Consider the following 16,424-nt stretch of genomic DNA (forward strand, 5'->3'; position numbering starts at 1 on the left):
GAGGGGGCGCGGACGGGGAGGAGACGGGGGTGGGGCGGGGGCGGGGCCCCAGCGCTCGCTGGACCTGTCCGGCTGCATTTTCTCCCGAGGGCGGAGACCCTGCCAAAGTTCAGGGCTGTCCTCTCCCCACCGAGTTATGCGTCCTCCCAGAGTCTGTCCCGGGGCAGAAAGGAACCCTTGACTCACAGGACGTTTAGGCTCTCTTTGCCGCCTGCGATGTAAGGGTCCACCTGCCCGTTCATGGTGCCCTGACTGCCCCAGAAGGCTCTGCCACACCCCCAAGGATCAGTGGGACCTTCATCCCATGCCACTCATTCAATGTTTATTGAGTGCCTACCATGTGTCCCTCCCAGCAACCAACACAATCGACTGCCCTCTGTCCTCATAGGGTTTGCATTCTAGTTGGGGACACAGATGGCAAGTGTTAGTAATACTGTAAAAGAGGAGATACCTATGAGAGCAGTAAAAGGCCATCCAGAGGGAAGTGATGACTAAGCTAAGACCTGAAATGCAAGTAGGAGCAACTCAGGCATAGTGTTCATCGCAACTGCTCCCATTTAGTATTCAGTGATTTCTGTGGGGCTGGGCTGGCAAGCACGGTACAGGTATTACCTCATTTAATCCTCACAACCAGCATTTGAGATAGGCACTATTATTATCTTGTATCCCCATTTTGCAGGTGGGGACATTGACTCACCAAGAGATTGGGTAGTAGTAACACAATCTCAGGGGCCCCACTGGCCGCTAAGTGGCAAAGCTAGAACAGACTCCACAGTCTGACCTAGTGCCTTGCTTGTCCACATGGCTGCAGCCCTAGCAGAGGAAGGAGGAGTTCCAGACCAAAAGAACTGTCATGTGTAAGGATAGACATAAGGCAAAAGAGAAACTATAGTATACTTTTGAGGAACTGAAAATATCGCAGTGTAATGGGCTAATGATAAAGAAGCAGTAGAAGGGTGTAAAGGCAGATTTTGAAGAACTTGGTGTATTTTTTTCTTCAGAAGACAATCTCTCTCCACACATCCTTCAAAGTCCAAATCAGACACTACCTCCCCACCAAACTCTCCAGGATCCTCCTGCTCTGCACAACCACACTAGTGAACCTAGCAGCTCTTTAGGACTGTATATTCTGTTAGAGTCATCAATGTGTGTGTGTGTGTGTGTGTGTGTGTGTGTGTGTGTGTGTGTGTCCCCTTCCCCAATTGTGAGCTTCTAGACCATTCTGAACCCTCAGTGTGGCACCAATATGAAAGACGCTCAAGAAATATTGCTAAACAGAATTCCAAATAATCCTGTGAAACTTGCTCCTTCTGTAGATGAGGAAACTGAGGCCATAGTATAAAAGTGACTTTCCCAAAGTCACACAGCTTATACTTTACCATCTGTCATCATCACTGCCGCTATGCCTGCGTTCTACGTGCTTTATATGTATTTTATCATTAAATTCTTGCTATTACTCAAAAAGGTGGATACTGCTATCATCCCCATTTGCAAATGAGGAAACTGAGGCCCAGGAACATTAAATCAATTGATGAATTGCTGGGACTAGACCTCTAGTCTAACTCCAGGTCTACTGCTTTTTACTGCACTCCCCACTGCATCCTTCCATGCACTTACTTCCATGCACTTCTAAAAAGAGGTCATTCATGAGAAGTGTCTATCTATTTCCACACAGCCCCTACTCTTGTGAGAGTTTTGTAAGACTAAAATCTCGGTCTGCTCTCAGTAAAAGCAGTCAAAAAGTGGTTGTTGAAAGCCAACATGGTTTAGAAGTATCTGCATAGTTACTTCAATAGAAAAAGGCTAATAGTTATTATTGTTTTGTTACATTGCCATGAGGAGAAAGGAAATGAGCTGCTGTTCAGAGTCAACATAACTTGGCAGCACCAACGTTTATTTATATTATGGCAACCACCCAAGCGACCACCCAAGTCGGAGTCAGCATTTGAGAGGAAGTGTGGCCCATGGATTTATTTTTCTTCCATCTACCCAAGTTTTTTCAAACTGTTAATATAATACGTTTCACACTGTATTATGGTTCAATAAAGCAAAAGACTGCACATCTGCTTTGTGAGCTCTTTGTAAAAACTGGATCTTGTTTGCATCTCTGCCTGCCCAGTACCCAGAACAGTAATTGGCATGGTGTAAGTGCACAGTATATGTTGAATTAATGAAAAAATGATGTTACAGAGCAATATTTCAACTCATTCATAGTCAAGCTAAACAGAAACCAAGATCCATCTCAAACCAGCTTCTAAGGTAGGCAAAGGTCTCCAAGCTGGCCAGATCCCCACGATGGTCCCAGCCAGGAAAGCTACCCCTGACTGATTGTCACTAAGGGCTGTAAGTGGTGGGATTGGGTAGATGCCAGCCTTTGGCTTATGTCACCGCCCCTCTCTGCCAGACCAACACATAAAGAACTGCAAGAGATAGGAGAATGGGGAGCCCCCAGAAAATGGGAAAAGAAGAATAGAAAGAAAAATGGAAAGACAAGTAGGGATTGAGAAATCAATGGAAAGATGGATCTAGAAGGGAAAGGAAAAAAGTAAAAACTAAAGGCATAGTCCCACGTTTCTATGAACCGTTCTGGGAGAAGAAGATAAAAAGAAATAATCAATTCTTTTTGAAAGGCTGAGCATTTCTGCCCCAGCCAGAAATCCTCCGTGGTCTACAGAACTGAGAGTCAGAGGGGGCAAACGTGAGAGGAACAGGGACAGGGTGCTGGTGTGGAAGGACACCCTGTTCTCTTTCGACATTGTTCCAGTCTACCCCAGGCCCTCCCTGAGCGTCGGTGACAGAGGATTGCCACTGTTCAGGCTGGAGGGCACAGGAGCTATGACAGAACTGTCTTAGCTGCCATCCCTTCCTATCCACAGTACTAGCCACAGATTTCTAAGAGGTGTCCTAAATTTCTCAGCTGTAGCACAGGCTTGTAGAAAATTCTAGATGTCTGTATAAACACGCTTTATTTTCTTGAAATTAATTACTAAATTGCACCTACTTCTCCCATCCCACTCATGGAATTCTCTCTCATATCCCCCCAGCCTCTCCTTCCGGAATTGTCCCTGTTGCCCTCTGCTGAACTCTGTCCAAACTCTCCATCAGCATCTTTAGCTAAAGAGCTTGTCAAGGAACCCTTTATCCAGCAAAGTCCTGAGTGGCAGACTATCGTTATTTCTTAGCAGAAACAATCAAGAATTGAATCATTGGATAAGGACACAGAGTAGGTGAGCCCAAGCAATGCCAGGCTTCCTGATATTTCATGCCGTCTTCACTCTTACACCTCTGAGGCTTTCCTTTTTTCCCTCTTTCATTCAGGTGTCACATCATCCCGAAGTCCTGGCATGTTCTCCTATTCTGAATGCCAGAGACCAAACTTTCAGAATGAAAAAAGGACATGTTTCCAACCCAAGGACAAGGGTATTGAATTACAAAGTTCCTCTGGATAAAGCAGAACAAGAAACACCCCATATTCATAGGGCGTCAGAGAAGCAGAGAACAGAACCTAGAGATAAGGAAAACAGACTGAGAGGAATCGTACACCCTGGCCAAGTCACCCAGATACACAGCATTTATAAACATGTCTAGACATGGGGGCTGGAACCGGCTGCTGGCCCACACTGGGGAATACAAGCCCATTGAAAATAACCCTGTCTCACCAGTTAACCCATGAACAAATGAAACACTGACAGGGTAATAATAAGCCAATACATTGAATAAATATGTACCAAGCCCCTACTATGTGCCAGGCACCAGGGACACAGAGATGAATTAGACAGCTAACACAATCAATTTGGGAAGAAAACTATGTACTTAGCAAAATGATAGCTCACACTTATTCAGCCCTTACTTTGTACAAAAGGCTGAAGATACACCAACTCATTTAATCTTCCCAACAACTCAGTGAGGCAGGCACCATTATGTCTCCTATTTTGCAGATGAGAAAGACACATCACAAGGAAGTGAAGTGACTTGCCTATGGTATCAATGCTAGCAAGTGGTGGAGATAAGTATCAGCCCCAGGTAAGATAGCTCCAGAGTCTGTGGACTTGACAGTTCACCTCCTATTCTAGGATAGGAGCAGACTTGAGATATGTCCAAGGCACTGCAGTGGGCAAAGGAGGAGAACATCCAAGTTCCTGCTGCAGCAGAGAACAGGAAAGACTTCCCAGGAAAGGCAGCATGGGAGCTGGCCTTAAATAATGAGAAGAAAAGGTCAGAGTATTTGGGGCTGAGGGCTCAGAGGAAACAGTGAGGTCAGAGGGTCTGGGAAACATGTGTTAGCCAATTAACCGGAGCTTCAGGGCAGGACGGAATGGCCAGAGACAAAGTGGGGTGGGGTTAGATTGCAAAGGGATTTGAATCAAGTTGAGAATCGATCTGCAGGTGATGGGGAACTATTGAAGATTTGCAAGCAGGGCAATGACATGATCAGCTAGCAGAGAGGAAAGTACAAATGGAAGGCGGAGACTACAGTTGACTCTTGAACGATGGGGTCTTGCCAACCCCACCCACCCACAAACACAGTTGACAATCTACATATAACTTTTGATTCCCTAAAAATTTAACTACTGGAAGCCTTACTGATAACATAAGCCTTACTGATAACATAACATAACATAAACAGTCAACTGACTCATATTTTATATGTTATATGTATTATATACTATATTCTCATAATAAAAGTAAGCTAGAGAAAAGAAAATGTTATTAAGAAAATCTTAAGGGGAAAAAAAACGCTTATAGTTTTTATTGAAAAAATCTGTGTGTAAGTGGACCTGAACAGTTCGAACCCATGTTGTTTTAAGGGTTAACTGTACTTTGGCAGCTACTGAAATAGTATTGATGCGAGATAGAGTCTCTAAACTAGAGCAGTCAATGGTGGTGGAAAGAAGGGGACAGGTGCAAAAGGTAGAAAATCAACAGAATTTAGTAACCAACCAAAAGTTAGAGGATTTTTGTGAATTGTAGGTCACCTTAGTGAGTAGTCAACCAATTCCTCTAGAGATCCTGAGCGAATGAGAATCAATCAAGAAAATGGATGGTTAAAGGACAAGTGATTCCTTTCTCAGCCCCATGCAAACCTGGCCACCTGGAGGAAGGCATCTGAATGACTTCTCCGAGTAGCTAAGTGGGCTTGTACTAGAAAACTTGCAGGTGCAAAGGCAGAAATCTAATGTACTTATTTTTTCAGGAAGACATCCTGGTGACTGTCTTTAAGAAGAAGCAGGCTCCACCCAACATTAAAAAAAAATAATCACAGAAGGGAAGGAGTAAGTCAGATGAGAAATGTTAAAGGAATTAGGGGCCTTCCTAGGCAGTGTGGTACAAAGAACACCGCCTTTTGTCACCCATGTGCTTCCTTGAGTAATTTAGGAGATTCATTCCAAAAGATACTGAATTGGTGACTGGTCAGTAAATCTCATTTGGACCAATTAAAACATAAGTAATACCTATATTGGAATTTATACCCAAAACAGAATAGCTAATCTATAAAGGGGAATTTTTTTTGGTTTTAAAATATAAAAAAGTCATGAAATGTTTATATATGTATATTCATGTAGAATGTCTGATACATCTTTTCATGCTATGACTACCAAATTACATCAGCTTTTCCCAGAAGCAGACTCTGAGTCAAAATCTCATGTGTAGAGGATTATCGAGAAGGTGCTTGTAGGAGAAACCAGGAAGGAAGTGGAGGAGATCCAGGAAGGGGAAGAAGTGAGCAAGGGTACCATCTTAGGAAAAGTTCTAGATCCAGCCTGATCCCATTGGCAGCTCTGGAGTGTAAATTGCACCTCAGAGTCAGTCCCGCCTCTAGACGAAGGAGCTGGGCATTTACTCCTATACTAGTCAGCCATTCCCTCGTATGGAGGTGGAGGGCAGGGCTTGTATATCACTCCCAGGCACTGTGGCACTCCACAGGGGCAAGGAACATCTATGTCCATGGAAAATCTTCTGAAGGTCACAGGTACAGGCTATTATCATCAAATCACAAAAAAGCTGGGGAAACACAGAGCTGGTACAAGAGGACCAGGAAGATTTGTGTCCACTACATCTTGATATCATATCTATATAAAATCTAGATACACATACAGATATTATATATTATATCACTGCTCAGGGGCAAGATTTCTGGAATAACAATAATTATGAACCGCTGTGTCGCCTGCAGAATCTGGTATAAAACAGTGTGAATACTGACAGTCTAAAAGAGTCAGAGGAAGAAACACTCGATCTACTGATGGAAGAGTCAGGGTTCAAAAAAATCATGAGTCTGGAGCAAGGAGCAGAATCTGACAAGATTGAATCTGTCAAGAATAAATCTATGGTTCGAACTTGGGTCCAAAGTCAATAACAGCACCAGTAGAAGGCACAGGAGACCCAGACCCAGCTCAGCAGCGTCATATATAAGGATATCTGTGGAACTCAGCTTGATCAGTAGCTCCACAGAAGCCCACCCTTCAGTGACCCAGAGCATCTCATCTAATTTCAAGTTGCATTCAGAGGAAGGCAGGTCTGGAACCAAAAAGGCAAGACTCCCTGCAATGTGGTACTGGCCCCACCATGCCTGGAATGTGGACTTCAGTTCTGGATGTCACGATTTAAAAGGACATAGGCCACCCAAATGATTCCAGAAGAACATGGCACAGATGGTATAAGAACTTGACACTAAATAATGAGAGATGCAGATACATAACCGGGAATACTGTCTCTAGAGAGAAAAGATTGGGGGACACATTAAGTCACTTCAATTCTTAGGGCTGTCACTGTGTCAGACTTGTTCTGTATAACCTAAAGTATTGAGTGGGGCCCAGTAGATAAAAGCTACAAGGAGATAGAGTTCAATGCAATCTAAGGAATACCTTAATAGCCACAGCTAGGCAAGGAGAGGGAATAAAGAAAAGAAACTGGGAAGGGTGGAAATGATGGTCACGGCTAACTCAAGAGGTAGGCAGGGCATCCCCCATCACTGGAATGTGGCTCTATCAGTGGTCCCCAAACAAAACTACACACCAAATCCAACTGGGGACTTGCTAACAATACTTTTCTGGGCCCTGACCCACAGACATTATGATTTAGTGTGTCATCCAGCATTTGTACTGTGACCAGTGTCTGGGACCACTGGTGAAGACATGACACCTGAAGACCTCAAGTGTCATGTGGGGGAGGGGCGTAGAGTAGATGTGTTTATTCCCTTCAAATTCTAGAATCTGTGGTCCTAGGATCATGAAATGCTAAGTTTCATATCAGAAGAGGCAGTCTGAGGAACACTTTTTAATAGAGATCGTGGGCTTTGGAGACAAACTAATCTGAGTGTATATTCAGGCCCTTCTGCATATTAGCTGAGAGATCCTGGGAAAGTTATTTCCGCTTTCCAACCCTTCTTGCCCATAAAATGGGAAATAAGAGTCCCAACTCCTTGGGTCATTGTGAGGCTTGAATGAATATATAAAATATAAACAGTATGCCTATAGTACATCGTGAGGAATCTTCTAAAGAAAACTGTGAATTGTCAGGTCATTCTTTTGGCTAATTCTGAGTGTGAAAGAGGATGGAACACTCCTTTAGATTTGGAATAACTTCTTCAAAGCAAATATATTGACTGTTCCATACCAATGTTAACATAAGATATTCGGAAAAGAATAAAAGCCATTCTTTTCCTACTTTGATTTGCTCTATTAAGAGATTAATATAAATTACTTATCTGCCCTTAGCATGGAATGGGAGAGGATCACATAACTTCAAAACAAAACAGCATTCATGTTTTTTTAATTCTAAGAAGACCAACAATACTCCCTAACATTATTTTTCTACCTTTATACCTCTAATGAACTCATGTAAACAGGCTTCCATTATAGCTGCTGGGGCAAATATAAAGTTCTCTATTAAACATGACCTAGGGATATGAACTATTACTTCTCTAAGTTCTGTTTATTCTGCCCCATGTATCCACCTGGCCCCATCCTGCCTGCGGGGCTCTTTCTGACCTGCCAATAGCCGCTTCAGGCAGGGCCTCTGTCTGCAGCACCAGGGCTTCGGGCTGGAAGGGCTAGCGATCCCTTTGACAAGCTGTGCGCCAGCAGGGGTCTGTGTCTACTACAGGAAAGGTTGTCGTTTCTAATTCACACACAGCCATCTTGACTGGTGTGGCCCTGCCTACAATCAGGCCGAAGTTATGGGAGTAGCTCAGAGACTGTTCCTGGACTTTCGCTGCCTTCCACACAAACGTATCGGACAGCCCCTGATCCATCAACTTCCTCTCAGCCAACATCCCGTCACCATAACTCTTCTTAAGAGCCAGCTCTCCTTATGCCTGTCAGAGCAGAGTGGGTAAGGATACCCTGGTGCTCTGGTTACTTGAGTCCATTCAGGGTGTGGGATGGGATGGGGTCAGGCTCTGCTCAGAGGAGCAGCAAGGGAACATCAGGGTCTGCCCCAACTGTGGGGCCACGAGGAGACCAAGTTTAGCTGAAAGGTGGGAGAAGGGGTGGGCATTTAAGCAACTCGTGGTCACAGCCCAGACCATTAATCTGGAGCAGAGAGTTGAAGGTGAAATAGCTGTGCATTCTACCAGGCAGGCGGAGCCCAGCATTAGAGAATCCCAGGAGAGGCCTGGGAAGCACCAGAGGTCAGGGAGCTGCGGGACTGCAGGCACGAAGCAGGGCTCAGGATAGATGACCAACATGTCCCAGTTTGCCTGGAATTTTCTCAGCTTTGGTACTGGAAGTCCTGCATCTCAGAAAAACCCATCAGTTCTGGGCAAACCAGGACTAACAAACAGGGAGCAAAGCCACAGAAGAAAGGCCAGATCCAGGTATGCAGAAGGGACACTGGGGACACACAGAACAATGACTCCAGGAGAGCAACCCAGACAAAAAGCCCAGTTGTAAGAACCAGGACAGAGGAAAGAAACTAGGCTCAGAAGGAGATTAAGGGGTGTTCCATGAAAACCCCTTAATCAAGGAGATTAAGAGGTGTTCCATGAAAAAAAAGTTTCAGTAGTCAAATAAAATCGAGAAAATCTGTTAAACAAAAGTAGTCAGGTTTAAGATAGGATAAGACTTAGAGCTCTAATGTAGATGGAGCATCTTCTAAAGACAAATAACTATGCAGGGTTGCTCTAACTTAACTGACTACAGGACCCTCTCCAGCCCATGGAATAACTATCACATCTAGCTCATAGGAGGCTAACAAAACACAGATCCCAGCTGAGGAGACACTGCTCTAAGGCAGCTTAGGACCATGCCTAATTTGGAAAGAGAAGTTGACACCAGTCTGATTATGTGAGTTAGTAATTGTTGAGCCGTGAAGTCAGATGGAAAGACAAAGTCTCAGTTCTAGACTGTTATAACAGCCCAAATGAAGCACTGCTGTCTCCAACACAGCAATGGGTCTAGAGTCACGCATTCCTCAGAGGTTAATGTACTGTAGCTGAGGACTGTTATTTGTTATAACAAGTTCCCTGGCTAAAGGTCAGCGTACCTGATAACCCTTTTCGTAGAGAAGGGAGGGGCCGAACTCACCCAAGGAGTGTGGTGAAGAGAAGCCGCTGACCCCATAGACAGAGCCGGCACCAATCACAAAACAGGTGTGCGAACAGGTAGAGCAGCATGTGATTTCTATGGCCTCCACATTTACCTTGAGCATGGTTGAAGGAAAAGCAGCTGGATTTGATCTAATAGAAAGTAGGAAAGTGCAGACGGTTCTGGGACAACGCTGAGCTTTTATGTGCCTGGCACCAGCAAAACAGGCTCACTTTGTAGGGCCTTGTGGGGAACTGCCATAGTCCTTGGGGGATCTTGGTGGCAGTCTTCTTCAAGGGCATTTTGCACTCTGTGGACAAGTCACTGTTGGAGCACAAAGACAAGTGAACCTTCAAGGGCTTGCGTTTAAGTTCTTACTAGTATGAAGTATAGACCTACTGAGGAATGGCGGAAAGGCCAAAGAACTGGAGACCAGAAAACCTAGGTTCTGATGGTGCCTCTGACACTATCTGCATTGTCACCTCTCTGGGGCTCTATACTTCCACATGATAACTGGGGACCTTTGGACGGGGTGCACCTAAGGCTGATTTTTATCTTTGACATTCTGAAAGCATCGATAAACAAAATGACTCCCAAACGTTTCTTTGTTATTATTTATTCAGGTTATAAACTGCCATTTCTCAAAATCACAAGCAGTGTACTCTTAGAATAGCTCAGGCCTCTGTGGCACTGGGCAGTTGTAGGCTGCAGAAAACTAGATACGGTTCTTTCTCTGATGTTGAGAAGGAGCTGCCTATATAGTATGCTCTTAGTTCCCTCCCTCCACTTCCCCCAATTATACAGGTTGGCAGACTTGAACTATTTGCACTTTCTGGAAAATGCTGTATACCTTTTTACCTCCATGCTTCTATGTATCTTGAGTTCCCTGGGATAAACACTCTGAAGTCGGCTTGTGTGCAGAAGGGTCTTGGAGTAAGCAGAACAGGATAGAGGAAGGGTTGACCTGAGATACAGTCACACTAGAGGACTCAGCTGGTCCCATGGGGTGCCCTGGAGCTGGATGGCCCTTCAAGAGCTGTGTTCGACTGAGGCAAGAGGCTGAGCTTTTGCGCTCAGCTGCCCCTGGGAAGGGGGCCTAATATTGGGCAAGGCGCCTCCCTCCAGTTGAGGGCATTCTGGAAAGCCATTAGCATCCACCCCTCGCTGCAGCTGGAGAAGTGAGAGGGCTGTGGGCGGTATCCCCCACAGTGCCTCTGCTCAGGTCCTCCCTCATCATCCCTTATCTCCCCCATCGTGAGACCTGTGTCCTGTTTCAGATGTCATCGATGTCTTAGCCCTTCATCAGGATGTTATATTCACAAAGATGTATGAAAACACTATCTTGACTCTATTATCTTCCCCAGACAACATTCTCAGCAAATAAGCAGACAGACATATCATAAATGCCAGGCATTTCCTCCCTCCTCAGTTTAGATTTTAGGACAATGCATTTATCACTGTTGCATCACATGGGCCACCACATATACCTCTGACCATAGGAAACAGCCTGAGCAGAAGGGGCTGCAGAGCCTGGCTCCCCTGCATCCTGTCTCCCATGGGGCCAGGCTGGGCCGGATACCCGACTGGAAGCCCACTTCCACACTTTCCATCCCCTCCCTCAACAAAAGCATCAGGAGAGAAATATTTTTCTGTCTGGGCAGAGAGAACCTTTTGTCCTGCCTATGTGAAGGTCAAAGGGGGAAGATACGCCATGACTAGACACTTTTAACTCTCCAGGTTTCCTTGCAGATTTCAACACAGCCTCCTCTAACATGACTCTGTTCAACATGTGTCTATGTGGATTGTGAGTACTTCATTTTATGTTATGTTATTTTATTTTGCTTAAAACCCTACAGGATACAAACAAATCTGAACATAGCAGGAGTTATAACTCCATAGAGCAGCACTATTTGTTATAAATACTTGATCAAAATAAAGGCTCCTCAGTTCGGCTGGCCTGGCATATAGTTCAGGCCCATTTGAAATAGGGATCAAAATAGAACCCACCATCAGCCAACTGAAAACTAAAATAAATTGTACTGCTTGGCAGAACTATATACCTTTATCTATTCACTTATTTTGCCACCTATTCATTTACTACTAGTTCAATGGTAAATGTATTAAGTACATTACATCTGTCTGCAGTACTTTTAATGTGCCAAGCATTGTTCTAGGGCTGTAGGAAATTCAAGAGTGTGTGAGAATCATCCCCTGCCCTGGAGAAGCTTACAGGCGAGGAGGGGCGGTGGAGAACAGGAACAAGGCTGCATGAAAGAATTATTCATTTGGAGCCTAAGACGGTCGCAGAAGATGTGAGGCAGGGAGAATAGCAGGGAAGGTGGCAGGGCTGGCTTAACACTCATATATACACAGAACCTTGGTTGCCATAAATTTTACCAGTCAATTTTATCCCAAATTATAAAATGCCACTGAAGCGCATTAAGCAGAAGAGTTCCACAATGACGTGTCTCCATCAGATTGTGAACAGCAACTGGACACATAAATGCCAGGCATTTCCTCCTTCCTCAGTTTAGATCTTAGGACAATGCATTTATCACCTTTGCATCACATGGGCCACCACATATGAACAAATGAGGGATAAAGGCAAAGAGCATATGGCTTATTCGGTTGTATATCCCCAGCCATCAGCACATACCACACAAATGAGACCCAATAAATATTTGTCAGAGGATGAATGAGTGCATGGAGGTGTATCAGAATAGCAAAAGAGATAGAATCTCTGGAGATTAGAGAAATTGGGACCTTGCGAGTTTTGGAAAATGTTGGAATACCCACAATATGATTCCAAGAGAAAATAATCAATGATGGATGAAACAATTGCCAGGCTACTCAACATCATTAGCCATCCAGGAACTATAAATCAAAACCATAATAAGATAGCACTTCACGTATATAGAATGGCTATAATCAAAAGACACATAGTAACATGTGTTGGCAAGGATATGGAGATAATGGAACCCTCCTACATTGCTGGTGGGAATGTAAAAGGGTGCAACCACTTTGAAAAGTAGTTTGGCAATTTCTTAAAAGGTTAAACACAGCCCAACATAAGATCCAGCAATTCCACTCCTAGTTATATACTTAAGAGAAATTAAAACATATGACCATTCACAAATCTGTAACACGAATGCTAGATGAAAAATGGAAACAACCCAAATGTCCACCAATGATAAGTGAACAAACAAAATGTGGTATGTTCATACAGTGGAATACTTAGCTACAAAAAGGAATAAAGTGCTGACATGTGCTACAACATGAACAAACCTTGAAAATATGTTAAGTGAAAAAGAAATAGTCAGGAAAGACCACCTATCGTACAATCTCATTTACGTGAAATGTCCAGAAACAGGAAGACCTAAAGAGAAAAACAGTAGATTTGCGGTTGCTTGGGGTTGGAGAAGCTTGGAGAAAAATGGAGACTGACTGCAAAGGGTGTCGGGTTTCTTTTGAGGGTCAGGAAAATCAGTTCTAAAACTGATTGTGCTGATGGTGGTGCCACTCTGTGAATACACTAAAAACTATAGATTTGCACACTTTAAATGGGTGAATTGAATGGTAAATTATATCTCAATAAAACTGTTACCAAAAAAGACACACTGACACACATATTTGTAGATAAAAGCTTTTACATGCACATACACACATGCGCGCGTGCACAAACACACACACACAGAGATGGCTAAGCCATGGAATGGTCCAGATGGGAAGCATGGTGGTGACTGTAGCAGGGGCAAGCAGTCTGATTCTTAAGCTTTCTCTGAGCAAGTAAAAAAGACAGAGCCAATAGTAACTAACAATAGTTAACCGTTGCTGAGAGCATCTGTGAACTGGGCACCATTGAAAGCTCTAGCCACATTATCTCAGGATGGGCATATGTACATATATGTAATTACATATCATATCCTTTCCAGTGAGGTAGGTAGGTGCTCTCCTAAACCCCAGTTTACAATTAAGGAAATTGTAAAATCTTCCGCAGTCTTATAGGTTGTAAGGAAGGTGCGAGGACACAGCCCAGGCAGCCTGCGCCTGAGCACATGCCCTTAACTTCTGGTCAATGTCGCCTTCCCTGAGGGTGAGGGCTGGAGATGCAGGTGAAGGTCAAGGAGAGCGGGATGTGAGCACAGCGGGAGGGCCCAGGCACCTGTGGTCTCGCCGAGGGTGAAGAACTGGTTCTGTGAGTGTGACAGTGGTGCGCAGAGCTGTAGCATAAACTAAGGAATTTGTGGTTATGACTCTGACTTTGTTTTTGGAGATGAGATAGTTTACAGCTTGGTACATTCCAAGATGTGAAGTAAGTGGGCTAAACAAAGAGCATGGGGTTGGTTATGGGGCTTTGACTGTGACGACAGTTTCTCATCATCCCAGATGGTAAAATAACTTAATGCACCCAAAATTCAAAATGCTATGAATTTTTGAGGGATATACATGCCAAGAACATATTCCTGGGGGAATGTTAAAGGGAATTCTGTCACTTACCGACCAAATATGGAGACAAAACATGCAAGAACTAGAACCTTGAAGACTACAATTCCTTCTGTCAATGGTTCCCAAACTTTCCATCATTGATTACATATTAAGGAATAATTAAATTGTTTTCAACATTTTCACTAATCAGATAGATTTATAATCGTGAATTAGAGCGTCTGATCAACTGAGACCACTCACCTTGCCTGGCTGGGTTGCTTAGAAACCCCAAGTCAAGAAACTAATCTTGTCAGCCGAGGGAGCCATACTTGGGAAGCTGTAGGATGTATTTCTGTCAAGCTGTCCAGAGTAGTGGGATAGCCTACAGGTCCCCTGAGGGAACATGGGCCCGAAGTCAGAAGCATGGTCCTCACTTTGTCTCCTATGGTTAGGGCTGGCTCGTTGCAGGCAGTGCCAAGGGTTAGGGCAGCTGTGGATTGGGCCAGAGTTTGGAACCCTGGAGGACAAGGTGCATAATTTACTAAATGGAGGCTAAGGCATTGAGATTGCATTAACACCTCTCTTCAACTTTCTAGAGTAGTGCCACACTGTGTGATCTTGTTCTTTTCAATAAAGGCAACGCATGAGGCCTAAAGTCTAGATTGGCGGCATTCAATCGAAATATAATGAGAGTTATTTTTGTAATTTTTAATTTTGCTAAGAGCTACATTTTTAAAACGTAAAAAGAAACAGATGAAATTAATTCTAAAAATATTTTATTTAAGCCAAAGTATTCAAAATATTAATATTAATGTTATGGTCAATAATAGTGAAGTAGTAATGAGATATTTTATATTTGAGGGTGTTAAGTCTTCAAAATCCAGTGTGTATTTTACACTCACAGCCTATTGCAACCAGACTGGCTACATCTCAAGTGCTCAATAGCCCAGCTAATAAGAGGAATCAGAATTGGAACACCTTCCCTCAGACCCTAAGTCAGTGCCACCTCTGTGGCTACACAAGTCCTGTGTTTGTTCCAACACAAGTAAATAACTTCTCTGAAGATCCCTTTAAAGATCCAGGATGTGGCTTCCAGTTGCAGCCTGGGGACAGTGTGGACATCCCAGCACAAGGCAAAGCCGCTCAGGGAAGCCAGCGCCCAGGGACCTGAACTCCATTCACTAGATGACCCACCTTGAGCTCCAAAAAGAGCATGTGTTTCCCACAGGGACCACCCTTCTCACTTTCCAGAACTTGGCTCTCCCAAGTTCTCAGGCTCTCCCATGAGTCTTTCTAGCTGCTCCATTCAAGTACAAACTCAGTGGTTATTTTCTACTCTGAGGACTGAGAATTAGCAAAACAAAGCAGACATGGCAGGGGGAACCACAGAGAAGCAGTGGAGAGAAAGAACTTTCCAGGTTCCCCATGGAGCCCCAGTCCCTGATTCAAGTTCCTTGCCTTCAGGCCTCTGTGAGACACCCCTCTGACCCCAGAACAAGTTCTCCTTGTCACTTATGGTAATCCCAATGGCTTTAGGGTGCTTGCAGTTAACAACCCAGCTTTGCCAACAGACCCCAGAGCACATTCCTACCTGGCAGAAGTCACAGGCTCTGGGAACCTGAAGCCTTTGCTATGGTTCCTCTCTAGACAGCAGTGGGATCAGTCCAGATTCTCCCCACATCCCCTCAGCATTTCTGAGATTTTGTGAAGTCTCATTCCAAGCCCATTTCAGGGAAAAGGACACGTGAGCCCCCTCTGGATGGTCTGCAGGAAGCTCTGGGTTCTATGCTCCTGCTATGTCCTCTGCTCTGCCTTCCAGGACCCGAGGCTCTGTGGGCCTCTGCCCTGTCCCCCTCACACCTAGAGCTCTGTCTCTGCTGTGAGCCCCAAGCTGCCCACCAAAAGTCCCCAGTCCCCAGGGCGTATCCTATGTTCCTTGCTCTGCATTCCCACACCCGTTCCATGTTTAGCTCTTATTTAGATCCTTCAGCTTCACTCTAATTGGGAAGTCGACTGTGCACAGCCAGCTGCCTTACTTGGTTTGAACTCCTAAATGGCAAGGACAGTATTAATCACCTTTTATTTTCTCAGGTTCCTCCTACCGACCTCCCTACCTGTGCCTAGTAAATAGTAGATGCTCAATACATGTTCATCGAAGGAAGGAAGAATGAGGTGGAAGGAAAAACGGAGGGATCCATAGGCCAGTTATTTAAAGTAAAGACAACGTCTAGTCACATTAAATTCTGGACCAGGCTTGGCTCCAGCAGGACCTCTCCGAGGAAACCGAGCCAGCCATTGTTTCCATAACTGGAACTGCAGCCACCATGGTGCAGTCAGGGGAGCCCAAGAATGGCATCTTTTGGGGGGAAACCAACAGTGAGCCCCCGACCTTCAGATCCTGAGATTCCTTAGGGAATCCTGCAATTTCAATTTCTTTCTGCATATGCATCTGCTGTGATGCTCACGTCTGTA

Source organism: Pteropus alecto, unplaced genomic scaffold (assembly GCF_000325575.1).
Source record: "Pteropus alecto unplaced genomic scaffold, ASM32557v1 scaffold86, whole genome shotgun sequence".
NCBI classification, from domain to species: domain Eukaryota; kingdom Metazoa; phylum Chordata; class Mammalia; order Chiroptera; family Pteropodidae; genus Pteropus; species Pteropus alecto.